The 17,838-nt window shown below is 38.9% G+C and overlaps 1 protein-coding gene across 1 annotated transcript in view; it reads right to left on the bottom strand.

The window, feature by feature from the left end:
* Positions 1–4,380, bottom strand: part of rap1gapb (RAP1 GTPase activating protein b) — a 108,919-nt gene extending 104,539 nt beyond the window's left edge. Inside the window, exon 1 of the mRNA XM_088423244.1 lies at positions 4,317–4,380. The gene's annotated coding sequence lies outside the window, so the exon portion shown is untranslated. The remainder of the gene's footprint in view (positions 1–4,316) is intronic.
* Between the last annotated feature and the right edge of the window lie 13,458 nt (positions 4,381–17,838).

Below are 17,838 nucleotides of genomic sequence, written 5' to 3'. Positions count from 1 at the left end.
ATGTCTTTGTGGTTTATTTTTGCATGCTCTGTGATTGGCTGGCACTTGACCTCGAATACTGAGTTTTTTCATCCCCTCTTTATGACAATTTCCCGGATTTGCGACAAAAACAACTGTCATGACCCTAGAGGGTTGGCTGTATTTGTGTAGTTTTGCCTCTATCTGCTGGTGTTTTTGTGTAATTGCACTTATTTACTATTGCCGTCTAACTGCTTCCACGCAATGTGTGACTACAATGCTGGTCTGCTTTTGGTCGGCGTCTCCTCACAGAGATGGTGGTCTGCTATTGGTCGGCCTCACTTCTTTCAAAAATGGAGGAACGGTAAAGCTTAGTTAGATTGTGAGTGGTTACAAAACCGTACTTATAGTGCATTTTAATGCTTAATTCAAAGTTAAAAGGGTTAGCCATGGGTCCCAAGATTGCTAGTGATGTTAAAGAGAGAAGTAAGAAGATGAATTATATGGAAACGATGCTGGAGATAACCCTTATTAAGGAATATGGGCTTAACAAGCGGCACTCAAAGGTAAATAAATAATTTTAATATTTTTTTTATTTGTGATGTTTTCTGATTGTATACGTGTATATTATATATACGCAGCACTTACTAAACTATTTTGGTGCCAATTTTTAATATGTATGTACATTTTTCATGTTTTTACGTGGGGTTCTGAATGCATTAGCTATTTAACATAGGTTTGGTTTGCCCGTCATACGACGAATTTGCCTTACGACCCCAACTGCGGATTAATGTCGTAACCCCACTGTATATATGTGAGGTTTTATATATATATATATATATATATATATATATATATATATATATATATATATATATATATATATATATATATATATATATATAATAAATTTATTTATTTATTTATTTATTTATTTGGGTGTGAATCATAACCAGACTCTCGATAATGGACAAGCTCTGTGGGACCAATTAAAGAATGAAGTGGGCCGAATGTACTGTATGCATGTACCTGTAGGTCAAAGGGGTTATACTTTGCTCACCTCTATGCTACGTTCACTGCTATGTTTAAGCACCTGCTCTATGCGCAGCATATTTTCAGACGATGCAGTTTGCCTGCAGAGTAGCCATTCAGAGGGCTGGAGCAGCATGTTAATCTTCAAGCGCTGCAGCAGAACCTTCATCTGAAGTAACTTTAAATCGCCGCATGAGCCAATGGCATACTGTTACACTTCCTCCTTACTGGGAGCCGCCAAGTGGGACTTGTTAAATATGTAAGAGGCGTGCACACGGGCCCAAGTGCCAACGAGTTAGCAAGGACAACACTCTGGCGATCGGTGGTGTTTTCATTGCCATCTTTTTGAATCGTTCTGCTGGGTTTATTTCAAATTTGTATTAATTCATTTATTTATTTTTTGCCTCGCTTCAAAAGCCACCCGTGATCTTTTAATATGATCTCTTCTACAAGCCAATTTGTAAGGCTTCTCAACGTCATCTGTGGGAAGAAATTCAATTTACAGCTGTGGCTTTCATCAGTTGTGATTTAAATACTTTAGATGTGAAAGCAAATAAGGCTGCCAAGTCTTTTTTGATGAGACTTTATAATCAACTGTGACATCTATGAGAGCAGTCTACCCAGGTTTAATAACTATCTACTCTATTTGGCCTCTAGATTAGGCACACTAAGTTCAAAAATAAACATTAATATTAACAAAACTAGGCAGACATTTTGATACATCTCAGAAGTGCATTGATCTTAACAAAACGGCAAGGGAAAAATTCTTTCAGCAAGTTTGGCAAACATGTTTGCTTTCTAATCCTGCAAAGAAAGAAGGAGAATCGATTACAACCAAAATGAATAAAAAAAATCTATATTGATTTTTGGCCTCTGTCGAGCCTTGGCACTTATTGTGATTTTTTTTGTGTCCCTGCTGAAGCCTTTTACCAAGTTTCGTGAAAATGGATGCTATGCTATGCTATGCTATGCTATGCTAAATGGATGGGTCCAATTCTGTTAAGTCTGTTGAGACAAACAAAGGATTAATATCAATCAAATGCAGAACATTTCAAATTTAGGTGTTAAATATAACTTGAAAATGATTGGTGTCATGCTTGACTAAATTTAATAATGTAATCGTTGTGTATGAATAAACCTGTCCTAGAAATATTTCTGAAAATTGTCCTTTTAGATGTTGGAAACTCCTCCGGAAGGAATGACACACCTTCACCAGCTTACAAGCTATACAAATCCTCCTCTTCATTGACGTTATCACTGTGTAAGGATTCCAACCGAACAGGTAAAGGAACCTCTTTGGAAGTATTCCCATTATTTGAAAAAAAAACAAACAAACAACAAAGACAAACAAAAAAAAAAACCTGACAAACCCACGCCCTTGAGAAAACAGTCCACATGGCAGAGTCAATAAAAATTCATTACAGTGATGAGGCGGCTCATGGGAACAAGAACAAACTAATGGAGATGCTTTGAGGATCCGCGAGCCAGGAACTACTTACGATCCTCCCACGTTGCGGATTGACATGCACAAAGTCAGACGTCCAGCAGACAGACACTGCCAATGATGACTTCACAGCGGCGCGTGCGGGGGCGAGACGAGATGACGAGCACCAAGACTGTATCTCCGTTTTTATCGTCATGACTATGGACATTAGGCTGTCTCATGTTGTGCGCACGTTGCGCGCTCATAAAGGAAACCTGGATACACTGCCAACTTAGTACTCGTTCCAGTAGTACGTTCACAAGAAAATTATTTTCATTGCAATAGAATTGGATGTTTCTATGTGACATTAGAACAATATATGGAAAATGCTATGGATGTAAATCTCAGTGTAAATGAATGGTTACAATATCGTCAGTATTGTCGGCAGCAATGTATGTAATTTGATTTGATGTACAGTATGGAGTAATGAAGTAACAACTTCACAGGAATAAGCAACCTAGAGACAAATTACTAGATTACATATTGTTACAATTTGACACGATGAGGTGCGGAGATGAAATGTGTGGACCCAAACGGTCCAGGGGGGCAATAAAGTCATGGTTACGAGACACTGACCCGACAACTAATTGAAAACAAACTGGGAACTAAATGTACGCAACAGTAATGAAGTAGCATGAAGTAACATGCAAAAGCTGGACAGGGGGCAGGTAAACACAGACAGGTGGACACAATCACATTAACAAATACAGGCATAAGGGGAACAAAATTGGAACAAGACATGAACCAAAAAAAACTACAAAAAAACCCAAAACCAGATAAACATAAACCAACTCACAACAACTAACGACACAAACATGACACCTCTCTCATTTATACACAGTTGAAAATGACAATACTAGTCATCACCATTGCATTCCATTACATGCTAAAGATACAGGAATGAGCATGAACAGCAGCAAAAATAGTTGTTGAATATTGTATGTAAAAATGTTAATAAATGAAACAAATACCAGCCATACTATCATCAGTGGAAGGATAGCCAGTTCATGAGTAAGAACACAAATACAGGACAGTCTACATGCATATGCATGTGTTGCCTTTACATGGATTCAGATTATTGTTCATCAAAAATTATATGCAATTACACAGGTGTACAGTGATCCCTTGCTACTTCGCGCTTTGTTTTTCGTGCCCTTGGTCTTTCACATTTTTTTTTGGATAGAGACATGCTATGACGGTTTCTTGCATGCCAGACAGACGAGCTACTGTAATTATAAATGCATTTGCCACGGGCCCTCCTTGGATGTAGAACAACTGCAGTACACTTATTTACTCAAGTCTTGAGACTTCAAAGGAAAGGGGGAACTGTTCATTTACTGAACAATGTATAAGGTTTGATCATTTAAGATTTAAGTAAATATGCGTACTGCAGTAATATTTGTCTTAAATAATATGTATAGCATGAAGACTTTTCACATTAAAAAAGTAAATAAATGTTTTTTTCAAATTTGAAAAGTGGTGGTGCTACTTCGTGTGTTTTACTATTTGCGGGGGGATTCCAGTCCCCACTAACGGCAAAAAATGAGGGATCAATGGAATTGTTTTCTTTAACCACAAAGCATCAATTACTTATGAAAGGGGTATTAAGGATTTTAAATGTTAAATTTGCTATTTTCCACTTCAAGCAATACCTTGACGTGTACAAAGAGCCCTGACAGTCACAGCAACGATCACAATAAGACTACATGAGCTCTTACAGCTGTCAAATTTCCCGCTGATAGTTCCAAAGCCTTTATGTCATGCACACACCGGCCCTGCAGTTTAAGCTTCTGTGCACCCTGCACAAACATTATGCATAGAGCTTCACTGCATGTGCGCTAACCTGTAAGCAGGTAGTGAGAAGAGACTTGTTTCCAGCCCTGGAGAATCACCAACAGAGACTCCACCTAAATAGAAAAAAAACAAAGTTGTTATGAGCGCTGCTAAAATACCCCAAAACAAGGTAGGCCTGCTGAGGGCTAAGGCAAGAGTAAACATCGGAGAGGCATTTGATGAATGGAGAACTTCTCTCCACTACTGGAGTCACTTTATAAATATACGTGGAAAAATAAAATAATTCAGGTGTAATAAATAGCTATGACTGTAATATCCATGCATGATATGGGCACAATGTATTCTCTACAAGTTGTTTGTGACTTCCTCCAGTTTTGCTGGTTTCTTTAGTATTCAGCATTATCTTTATTACCTGGTATGGGTTCCAGGGACGCAAATACTGTTTTCCTTTGGTTTGTGCACATACATTTCTTTTACTCAAGTTACTCAAAACAATACCACCCAAACCAGTTTTACTGATGGATATGAAACTTGATATATGTGCAACACTTATTATTATGCAATTATCATGTTGACTGCTATTTTCAATTTGTCAACATGACTGGTATGATTTATAAAACAACATGAAAAGGGACCTAACACACTTTCCACAGTGGTATATTGAAACCGGTCGAGGACAAAAACAAAGTAGGTGACTATAGGTGTAAATGTGCCCTAAGTGGCTTTCATTTCTATTTTATCCGTTTTGCCACAGCCCACTTAAGAGTAGCGAGCTGCGGCTCACCAATACAGAAGAAGGGAGGCAACATAATAGGAGATTTTGTGACCAAGCCCTCGGAGCAATGCAGTGTGAGGACAGAGAGAGGGGAGAGAAAATACACACACAATCATTTAAAAGAAAAAAAAAAAGGCAAATAAAACAAGCCAGCGGGGCACACAAGTTCTCCTGAGGGGAAGGCAATCCGGAGTGAAGCCCATTAGGGGGAATAAAGGAAAGTCGTGGCAAAGGAGATGGAGAAGGCTTATTATTTCATGTAACCACTACTGAGTTGAAAAAGAAGAAGAGGAAGCGGAGCACCCCTCGGGGCCACATCCCGGGATTAATGACTCTGCAGACGGACTCGCTTTGATTTATCCGCATGAGAGCGATGCCAAGATGTCTAATGGTTATAATTGCTCCTGACCACCTGAAGACAAGGTCTGTCATATGTGAGCAAATCCCACCCTTAGTCAAAGCAAACACTTAAAAAATAATAATTATGGGAGAGGCGAACCTTTGTGCTCGACCCACAAGTTATTTTCCTAAAATCTCAATAATTCATAATTTGTGCGCTTTCTGATATACTGAGAGATGCAAATGAATGAAAATGCCATTAATCCTCCACCCAAATTTTTGAAATAGGAAGAAAGGAATAAAGGCAAGTGTATTATTCATTAAACAATTCAGTACTGAGGCAAGAAATGGGAAACGAAGAGGTAATCTGTCATTGCTGTATCTTTTTGCTTCTATTTAATGACCGATGTGTTGCAACAGTATGTATGCCATGGCCACCTTAGTCCAGTATAATACAGACGTACACAAAGGTTTCATAAGGGAATCAGTAAGCTGCAAAAAATAACTAATTTTTCATAAAAAAAAAAAACAAAACTATATGTCTGTGATTATCGTTATATTGTGAGCCACCATGAGCCTGTGGTCGAATAGACTCGATGCAATGTATTAGTCCATCAATGATGTTTTTACTGGCATTTTATTGTCTTATATAATATGAGTTTTATGGTACCAATATTTCTCACCAGGAAGTAAAACATCTTGTTTGGAGGCACGTTACCATGTGGCTGCCTCATCCCTTGTATAATGTCGTTCAATGCCACCCGGCTATCACACCAGAGCCACAATATGTTCAGTCTGTTAAATTTAAAACCGCATGGTGTAGAATTAAGAATGACCGTTTCCTAGCGTTACGAGAATAAAGCACACACAGTACGGTGTCTCAGAGAGACCATAGTCACACGAGGATTAACAACAGGCAACAACACGGTGCATGCAATGGGCAGTCTGCAATACAAGGAAGCCGTAGCTGCTCCTTAGGGTGTTCTTTCCAAGGTAAGTTCTTGTTGTATTGCAATGTCTTTGCACACATTTTGTTTTGTGTTTTGTCGGTGAACTCAAATGCAAGCTCAAACACTTATCATTCCTCATTCAACACATTTTTCTGTGCTCAAAATCTATTTTTGCCCGCTCAAAATTTTTTTCTGTGCCCAAAATCTATTTTTGCTTGCCCAAAATCTTTCTTTGTTTGCTCGCGATTGTGGCACAAATATAGTTCCATAAGTAAGAGGACTGGACAGACGCGGCTTTCAGCATTGGCCTCCATGTTGATCGAAAAGGATTTATTGTTGGAACTGAAATGCACAGATTAACAGTACAACTAAGTCATCTTGAGGAAAGAAAGAAGAATGGATTTTGTGTTGAAATGTCTTGGGGAACAGACATTTTGGCAAGCATTTTATTCTTTTTTTTTCATTTTTTATTTGTTTTGTAATTTGTAATGGTAAATAAAAAAAATGACAAAAATATTTTTTAAAAAAATGGAAAAAAATACATTCTCGCTCTTCTGCAATGTGTAAATAATGTGCATTGGCGCAGCTGTGTGATTGTACTCAAAGAGACTTGCCTGTACGCCTTTTACAAAATCTGGTTTTGTTGCTCAAAATCTTTCTTTGCTCACTCGCAATTGTGTCACAAATATAATTCCATAGTTTCTGGCGTATGTTTTAATTCGCTTTAAAAAAAAGGCTGAGAATGACGGCTTAACAGAAGCCGTGGAGACAGGGATTGTCACGGCCAAACGGCCAAGCTTGGTTGATGTGCAATGAGCTGCCTCCCATGCTGAGTATCCAATCCCAGAGTGCATACATGTCACGTTCAACGTGAGGCTGACCTTGAGCTGGCCTTGCTGTCTCTGATTCGTGATCTGATTAGCTATCACAACTATCTATCAACTGTATGTTCCTGTTCACTTTCATGCAGCCTGGCAACACAAGTTCAATTAATTCTAATTGGATATAACCTCTGACCTAAAATGACAACGCTGGAAGGAGCATAACCAAATGAACATAATATGACACAAAGAAATCAGAATATGGAAAATAATTTATATACAGGGGGCCCTCGACTTACGACGTGGGTCCATCCTTAAGACGCAGTGTAACACGGATTTTAGTGTAAGTCGGAACACCATACAAATAATAACTAAATAATAATAAATAATAAATACATTACTCTATACGTACTGTACTGTAAAGTATTGAACCATTGTTCTGCTACTTTTTGCCCCTGTTTCTTCAGATAAACTTAGTTCTTGCATTGCATTATATTTTATAGGGAACTCTTGTTTTGAAGGGCGGTGCAACCGGAAACAGCATGGCAGCCATTTTCGCCAGTGGTCATTCTGTTATGAGCTTTGCGGAGGTGCCTACGGTCAACAAGGATGGCAGCGGGGAGGCAGGGTCGATCTCAACCGTCACTTTTATTACATCAACAAAACCCCAAAACTCGAACGGTCTCTCTTGTTCTCTCAAGTTGTTGCGCAACTTGTTCGTTGGCGTTTCACCGTTTTTAGAGTGCTTAATAATATCTAGTTCCACTTCCATGGTGATGGCCAATTGTTTACTGTGTGCGTTTGTCACCTCGACACATCATAAGTCAAGAGAAAGAGAAACAAAAATCTGAATTGGGTCATTTCAGGCTGCATTTTGAACATTGCCTAATAAAACATTGCTGTTTACTTCCGGCTCATGGCATAAAGATGTAGTAAAGGTTGGCATTTATTTACTCCCGTATTGGCGGCGGAGGACCGGTGTAGGAGAGGTTTGAATTTCTTCCATTATCATCAAAGGTCTTCAATACATATTTGTCTGCTTGGGTCGGGCTTAGAAATAAATCAATTAAGGAAAATAACATGGCACCTTGAGGGTGTTTATATTGAGAAATCAACATTGCAACATGATTAAAAGCTTCAAAATTTGACTTTCCACGGTAGGGCCCCTTTAAGCTAAATTGATTCTCTGCAAGCTAAGCTAGGTTGTTGTTTGAAATACACACAAACACGTTTTCTTAAGAAATGGATAAAAAAAACAACTCTGACAAATATTATACAACTATTGATAACGCTCATGTAAAATGTGCTATATTTGATCAATACATGCTTGTTCTGGTTCATGCAGAAGTACTGATTGTCCATGGTGAACGAATTGCAGCAAAGTGTAAGCCATTCAATGCGCATCCTGCTGTGAAGGAGGCATGCTTCAAAGCCAACAGGCAGACGTGAGGGTGGCCGATGTGGGTCATCAGCTTCTGATAAACTGCCATTCAGCTCAGGAGAGCGCAAGGGGGTGGGGAGGCTGGGTTGTGTTTTTCTTGCAATGATGGATGGTGTAAACAAGCAAAACGTGAGGAGGGAAACGATGATATTTAATCTAAATTAAGAGCAAGAGGAAAACAGCTTTTATGGGATCAAAGGTGTGACTGCGTTCATTTATTCATCTTACCCTGCTGACTTAGCTTCTCATTTATTATGCTTTGTTGATTATTCTTCATTGTGTTGCCATCATCACAGATTTATGGAAAAAGGGCAAAAGCCAAAATGCTACATTCTTGGTGAGAAACTAACAGCATACTTTTTCAAACAAAATTCAGAGTTTTATAACAAAAAGTTAAGTTACAGTGTTGCAAAACAAAAGTCGCAATGTTAAATATCGTGAGGAAGAAAGCCATATTATTTCAAGGCAAACATCATTATGTTATTAAACTTAAGAGATACCGATATGAGAACAAAGTTGCAATGTTGAGAAGGTGATGGGGTCATGGAGAGATGGGTTTAATAAAAATTGAAAAAAACATTGTGAAAGCATAGAATAAAAATGGAAAGGTACACCAGAATAAAAAAAAAAGTAAACTGAAACTGGGACTTTTAGAAGTCACAACGAAGCTGCAGTTACTAGAAAACATTTGAAGAGTGACGTGACAGAAAAGAAAATGATGGTAATTTCCTGAATTGTCATAAAATAAGTGAGGAATGAGTGCAAGTTGTTTTCTCTTTTCTCTTAAAATGCCAAATGCTTATCGTGTTCACAAATGTGTAGTGTATTACTATTTTTCTATCATCTTGTCCGGTGCCAGACGTCCCGCACGCGCCTCAGCGTGAATGTTGGGGTAATCTTTAGAAAAGTGCACACACACTCATATGGCTGCAAATAGCAGCTCAGTGCACAAAAACACATCATGGGCAAGAAAAACGATAAGCACAGCGTGCTGAGCTCACCATGGGTATCTTGCGATGGCAATCATGGTAAGAAAAGGACATTTTTTTCAGTCAAACAGTGGAGATTCCCAGCGTTCTTAAAGGGCCCATATTTTAAACTTCGAAATATATGTATAGGAATTACATTTTGCACATTGCCGTTTTTAATTTTTATTAAATATGAGGTTTCTAGCCAGGAAGTGTAACGTCTTGTTACTTGAAGCCGCATCTATGACCATGTGGCTGCCTCGCCCCCATCATGACGTTGCTCAACGACGGCTGCCCACGAAATATCACCTTGATTGTTTACCCTCACAAGGGTTCCAGACGACCTCAGTGGAGTGAATGCACCCAAAACAGGCGTTTTACTGACATTAAAATATAAAACAGTGTCCAGAGGCTGCACTCATATGAGTTTCTCCTGTCAAATTGGTCGCGTGGAAAACTAGTATTCATAACAACAATTTCGCTTACAGGTGAATTATTGACTACTAATGTTGATTTTCCAGCTGTGTGCTCTGAAGCACACAATTTTACCAGTTTGGCAGTCACTACAGTAAAACGTTTTAAGCACTAAATGAAACTTTGCTGTTTACTTGGCCAACCGGATACGTGGATAAGGTTTGGTGTGTATTTACTCTTGCATGGGTGGCACGAGGGCTTGCCATTGTCAACAGGCCTCTCACATGTCATCTTAATCTGATCAGGTGGGGGCTGGCTACTGAGAATATAGATTAAGCAAGAATGCTTTGAAAGGCATCAACGAAAGGAAATAAGTCTTTGGAATTAACATTGGAACATGGTTCAAATCTCCAACAAGTTGAAATCTTAGAACTTAAAGAACTCCAGTCGAAAATGTTCTTGACATTATGTTCTATCAGCCCCAATAGTTTAAACATTGTATTCTGATTAATATTGCCTGTTTATAAATGATATCATAGTTGCTGAGGGATCAGGTAATGAACAATCACTGGCAACTCTGTTTCCAAATGTCACATGAACACATTCAGAAAACAGTTGAGCCATGATTGGTCGTAAGCTCATATGTAAATGACCACCTTCAGAAAATAGGTGGTCATCAGCTGAGCCCTGAGCAACTGCGATGCCATTTTCATTTGACATCAAGTAGGAAAATGACCTCCTAAGATAGATAACAAATGGTTTGATTTTGCATTTTATACAAGTTGTCACATTACAACTACCCGATTAGGTGGGCCGCTGCCCAGCTGCATAACCTGATCCCCCACTTAGCTATGTTCACATGGACGTCATGGCGATATAGCATTATAATCTTCGAAGTTTACTACAAAGTATAAATGAAGAAGCCTGGAACATGTTTCCTTTTGCATTCAAAATTAGACGGAACTGTCACGTTTTACAATAACATCTCCAAATAGCTGGAGGCATATGACTCAACAAAACACATTTGTCTGAGCCTCATTTTTAGAATCTCATTTCTTCCTACCTGTCATTGTCTTACATTCACACACGCACAGACATGATGATAAGTTGCAGTCTGACTATTATCATGATAACTGCAGTACCTCCGTGAGGTATTGTCAAATAAACATGACAGATTTCAAAGTGGGAGTCAGTCGGGAAAAAAATCACTTTCAGATTAATCTTTTCTTAGTCCATGCGACAAAGTCAGGGGTCATAAATGTCTCCAGTGTAATTTCCTCTCACTGCTCTTTTTAAAAATGAACTTAATAATGAATTCTTGCCCTCCTCTGAAGCTTTTTATTACATAGTAAAGTGACAAATTAGTTGCCATTGTTGTGCTTTTAAGCAAATGATTCACAAAATCCTAATTTTAATGCTCAAATAATCGTTCTGTGTAGAAAAATAAACTGACGAGGGATTCCAATTTTTGTGAGTGAGAGTTTTTCTTCCAAAGATAAATGTTGAATTATTAAAATTCCCAAGGGTTGCAGAAAGCATCGGCCATTGACTGCAATCTGTTCAAGCAAAAGCAATTAAAGTGTTACTTTGACATCATCTGGTGGAATCCTGGACTCAGTCCCTGTTCCAAAAAAAAGTGGACTGTCACTTTAAACGCACAAATAAGTCAATAAAAGGGAGGCTTGGCCACAAAATATTGTCTCACAATATTGCCTAGCAACAACTGACAAGGGAATGAACAAAAGTGGTGACATCTCCAGTATGTCTTGGAATTATGCACAAAAACATTTCTATTGAGTGAGTCCTTGAAGCTTGGAAGGTGCCCCTGAGCATCTGAAATAATCGATTGGATTAAAAGCCATTTTACACAGACAATAAAAAGAATTCCTGACTACCATGAAATTAAAGGGGGCGGGGCAAGCAAGGTGACCTAACGAACGACCACAGACATCCTTGCCCCAATGTCATCAGCATGAAGTGTTCCCCCTAGATAAGCTGACACAAACATGGATGTGGGACTGAAAAGAATTTATTGTGTTATCTGACTGATGTTCTCAGAGGACACAGTTACCCCTAAAATATTGATTTGTCCTCTTTGGAAGCGCTAATCAGTCACTTAAATTGTATATCAACCCCCCCAACCAAAAAAAAAAAAAAATACAAAATAACAACATGACTGAAAGGACGTGAAAGTAACAGGAACTAATGGGAGGTGTTTTATGGGAGTCGGTTAGGGTTCTTTCATACAAGTGAATGTTACCATGAATATGTTTTCCTTCAAGAGTGTAAAGGGGTGAGATTTACGTAATCAAGTGATTACACCCGCTGATAAATTTAAATAGTGTATCTAATAGCGTGGCGGCGACTATTTGTGCAAATGCATCAACTAATCCTTGTATAGGCACGTTGTCATTATTTCCACAATTTCAGCAAGTATAGGGCCTAATAATGTAAATGCTTTGCCTCTTTCCTCACTCTCTATGTCCACAATGAAAGTGGCTTCAACTCTGCTCCACAATGTTTAAGAGTCACATGAAACTCTGGCAGCAAAGCTTTCATTTAAAAAAAAAAAAAAAAAGCTGATGTTCAGCCACTCACAGCAATGCACTGAATAAATCTCCGTCAAGGTTATTTCACCAGCAAAAAACATTTTAGTGTATAAGCAGACGCTTAGCAATAATCTCACACAGCAGGTTAAGGCAGCTACTGTATCTCAAACGCCACAGGAAGTGACCCTCACCTAGCAATAAACAGAAAAGCACGCATATAGAACAACAATACATTAGCAATTGCTGCTTGGCTTTATCACTGCCCTAAGGGATGAGATGTGATAAGTTAACCCTCCACCCTTCCAAAAAAAAAAAAAAAAAAAAGCAAGGAAAACACAGATAAATGCCTAAACAAGTGGCCTCTAAGGCAACATTTGAAAACAACATGTTTTGACACAAATCTGTGAACTTCAATTAATGTTGGCTTAAATACGATGCAAATACAAAGAGCGGCTCACCACATCAGAGTCCACAAACACTGGATTTAAACGGCATGAGTGCACTTCGTGACTATCAATTATTGCTGAAGTGGAGCCACTAAAATGAGCTCCTATTGTGTTAGTTAATGGGAACACAGACAGGCGTCAGTCTGAAGCTTTTATGGTTCGAATCGGAGCTACCGCTTTTGTCCTCGTCAAAAATTGGAAAATGCATTAAAACAAATTAGAAGATAAGTGCATGTTGAAAAAACAAAAAAAGAATGAGTTAATTTGTGGAAATAAGGAAGAAAAATGAATACAAAATTTGTGGCTGATAAAGTACGCTAATAAAGTATGTATTTTACCCCCTGAAGTCATACACCTGCATCTCCATCAACAAAATCAAGGCAAATAATGCACTGGTAGCTCCATGAACCATGAATCTGAATCTGAATACATATGTGTGTGTGTGTGTGTGTTTATTTATGGAGATGCAGGTGTATAGCTTGTATAGCTATCTCAAGAATGCCTGGCACAACATACTCAAGGAGGAACTGTGGCACTGCATGAGGAGTTGAGGGTGACAGCAAAATCTCTTCTAATAGTACACAACATGTATGAGGCTTGCAGAACAGCAGTGAGGTGTGCTGTCAGTGTGATGGATGAGTTTAAGGTGTAGGTGGGACTGCGTCAGAGATCAGTTCTAAGCCCCTTCCTGTTTGCAGTAGAGATTGATTGGCAGTTAGATTTGGTTGGAATGGAATCCCCATGGAGCATGGAGTTTGAAGATGACATGCTCTGCAGTTTTGAAAGGATTTGAAGGGTAAGGTGGAGGCATGTAAGGAGAAGAATGATTATTAACAGTATGTGTGTGGAGCGAAGGAGGAAAAGTGAAGCTACAGAGAGCACAGAGGACTGCAAATAATTTGTGCAAACTGTCCAGAGCGAGCAATGGTTATTGTGGTAAGGTGGGGAAAGAAATGAATCCAAGCAAGGTGGAACAAGTGGAGGAAATTGTCAGGTTTGTTACATGATAGATGAGTGCGCTTGGATGGAGGCGAACGTTTCTTAAGACAGTGGTGAAGCCTGCCATTCTGTTTGGATTACAGACAGTGTCGATAAAGAGACAACTGAAAGCAGAGCTGGATGTTCAGGAATTAAGTTGTTTTCTTTGAGGGGTTAGATGTTTTGAGGATAACATTAGAAAGGGCAGTACAAAGCTTGACAGGGCAGAACAAAATGGTTTAGACACATGCAGAAGTGGGATAGGGAGTACATACGAGAAATGTGATGAGGATGGAGCTTCCACTCAAAAGTGCAACAGGACGTCTTGTTGCGTAGGCCGTTTGGAGTGAGTGATTCAAAAGTATAAAGTGTAAAGTAACTGGTTGAGGTGTCTGATTCTTCCCTTAGTTCTGACCACTCAGCAGCCAGCATCAGACTGCTATTGGCGATAAAGAACATCATTTCCCATTCATGACAAATTAGTGAGTGAAACCTGCTCAGAGCGAGTCAGTGAGTGAACATTCCGCTTTCTCAGAGATTCATTTGAGACTTACGAGCAAAGTGCTGCTAATACTGCTAATAACATAACATACATAACAATATAACATAACATACTAAAAGAAAGGTTGATAAATAGAACTGAAGAAAATAAAGCTTACTCTAAATTATATTAATTAGAATACAAAGTGTGACATTTTTGAAAAAGAATTGCAGGGGCTTAAGTGTTTAAAGATGTAAGGCGCCCAGATCTCTGTGTGCATTCCTACAATGGACATAAAAGAGAGCATGACTCATGTGTCCTGCAGGCTTGAAAGCGATGCACAGACGTCCACGTTGTCCAAAACTACGCTTGCTTTCGCTTATGACGTCAAACCGCATCACTCTGCTGTCTGATCTTGGCACGAAAGGATGTGGCCACTCTGACGTCCTCTGGCAGCTGAGATGAATACATGCATTTCAATTTGTGTTTTAATGCTCTTGAATGAGTTGGATAGTGGATAATTTTCTTTTTAATTTGTAATATACAAATATGGTAGTTCTCCATAAAAATTAGACCACTAAGTATTTTTTCTATCTACGATAGTTCTAAAGATGCGTAAAGAGACATTCAGCACTTCTGCCTCAAACAGGGGTCACAGTGAGTCTAATTTACTGTATATAGGAAATATGCATAATATTCCCACATGCCTTGAACTGCTCGGCTTGGTCAAGATCCACTTCCAAATTTAATGTGTGAACTACAACATGACCATACGTAAGGATTCTCATACAAAGACACTCCAAAATTTCTGAGGGTCTGAAACCCCCGCTCTCATGTGAAAACTAAAAGTTAGGTAGCGCTACATTGCATCTTCTTGGAGAACATTAGCATTAGCTAACAGCTAATATGAAAACTAGCTACACCACACGTCCTTGTCCATCAAGCAATGTAACAAGAATTGTCTGTAAAATCCTCTATTACTGATAAATTCATAGGAAAACCATTGCTGACTGAAGTACATAATGTATTTTACTACTACTACTACACATACCACATGTAGGTTCCATTCAATTATCAGAATGATCGATTTAGTTTCTGTACCTCAGTAATGTCAGTAGTTTTTGACTCATAGCCATCTCTAATGAAGTGTCCAGCCCAACTATAGACTACTATAAACCAACACAAAAATAATGATCTAGGTTGTCTCGCTTGTGGGTGTTAATAAAATGTCGGCGACTTTGTAGTTTTGTAGATTTGCCACCATGCCCAAGTATTAATCACTAGCTAGCTGCTTATCTACTTATCTATCTTATCTACTCAAATATTTATGTCGAGGAATTTGCTTGAATGATAAGCTGCTAGTCTTGTTGTTCAACAAAACATCTATTGTCTTAAGTAATATTTTGAAGAATGCCATCATTTTGCATCGGGGAAAACAAAACCAATGACACCAAGCTAAAATCATAAAAGCAGGTTCGAAATTAGCCGGTCATGGTTTCTATAACAACTAACTCTCATACTAGCTTAAACATTTTACAGTTTTTGCATGATTCGTCAAGGCAAACAAGATGTTTTATTACTGTATATAGGAAATATGCATAATATTCCCACATGCCTTGAACTGCTCGGCTTGGTCAAGATCCACTTCCAAATTATCAAAGACACACAACACATAGCAACACATTTGGAATTAGCTGTGTGGCACCAAACTTCACATTTGCGCTTTAGTAGCTTTGTAGTCAGGTGTGTAATATTTCAGACAAATCCTGAGAAATTACCCTGTCAAACAAGCCATATGTTTGCATCCAACCATGCATTAGTTTACAACGCTCCCAGCTGTCTTGCTGGGTTGCCAGTCAATTGCAGGGCACACAAAGACAAAGAAACATTCACTGTATTTTTGCAGCCAAAAAATGCAACATGTTTAAAGTTGCAGTCTCAGTGTAGTCACACATCAAAGGACGCAGGGGTGTCAAACTTATTTTTATCGTGGGCCACATTAAAGTTATACTTTCTGTCAGAGGTTTCGAATGACTGCAGTTCAAACCTGTTTGAAGTGTTTTCCTCACACACTTAGCTAGTTTTTGAAATCACAGACAGGGGAAAAACCGTTCATAAAAGAGATTGGGAAGAAAAAAATGTTGATTTTTCCCCCTAAATTTTGTGTAAAAAGAAACTTGAAGTCAAATCAGTATTCTGCGGGCCACATAAAATGAGGTGGTGGGCCGGATCTGGCCCCCGGGCTTTGAGTTTGACAACAGTGGTTTAGAACAAACTCATTTTTATCATTGTAGTTATAGTTCCTGTTGGAGGACCATTGTGACTGAGAGTCCAAATACATTTTACACATTTTGAAATCAGAGGCTGCTAAAAATGATGTCATGGTCTGGTTCTGGCCCCCGGGCCTTGAGTCTTACACCTGTGATTTAGAATGTCCAATATACCTACCACACATGTCTTTGGAATCTGGGAAGAAACCGGAGTGGTCAGACAAAGCGCATCCAGGAACGGGGAGAACAAGCAAACTCCACACAGGAAGGCCAGAGCGAACCTGTGACCTCTGCACTGCGAGGAAGACGTGCTATCTACTCTGTCTCAAATGATTATGAAAACAAGCCCAGCTGTACAATCAGTGATATGAGATGGCTCTGAGACAGAACTAAAATGTACGGGACATAAAACTGAGCCACATGTCACAATGTAACTCTGACGTGGACATTCATTCATTCACCCTAATAAGGGCAACAAACAAGCACCTGCACATTGTTAAAACAATTGGGAACAGTTTTAACTACAAAAAAAATGCAGCATATATATATATATATATATATATATATATATATATATATATATATATATATATATATATATATATATATATATATATATATATCACCTAAATTGTGTCTATTGTGCAGGTTTGAATTATTGGTATATCAATAAGAACAATTCCCACAGCAACAAATGCTAAAAATGTTGTCCGTTAAAATGTTTCAAAAGTAGAAAGCCATCCACGAGGTTGAAATGCTGTTGCTCATCAAACAGCCACTCAGAATTCTGTCCATTTTGTTTTGATTGTAGTGCAGATTTGTTCCTGCGGGGGAATGAAAAACGTCTGCACCCTTGATGAAAGTGTCCCGTTTCCAATTACATCTAAAGAAATGGATGGCTGATTGCCTCAATCCCTGCTTTTTGGTGCAGGTAAAAATGGAACTTGGTCGGCGTGACACAAGCTCCCAGGTTTCATAACCACCAGAGTGCACGTTGGCTTTCGTCAGTGTGGTCATTGATGTTGCCCCCCCTCCCACACACACATACACATGCACACCCACGCACACATTCCCCAAACTCTGGAGCACTCAGCTCTCTTGTGGTTTCCCAGGAAGCTTGATACAGGTGACAGTTTGCG

Source organism: Hippichthys cyanospilos, chromosome 9, assembly GCF_059441005.1.
Source record: "Hippichthys cyanospilos isolate Australia breed blue-spotted pipefish chromosome 9, RoL_Hcya_1.0, whole genome shotgun sequence".
NCBI lineage: Eukaryota > Metazoa > Chordata > Actinopteri > Syngnathiformes > Syngnathidae > Hippichthys > Hippichthys cyanospilos.
The sequence above is the reverse complement of the archived record's forward strand: the minus strand, read 5'-3'. Positions and strand labels throughout refer to the sequence as shown.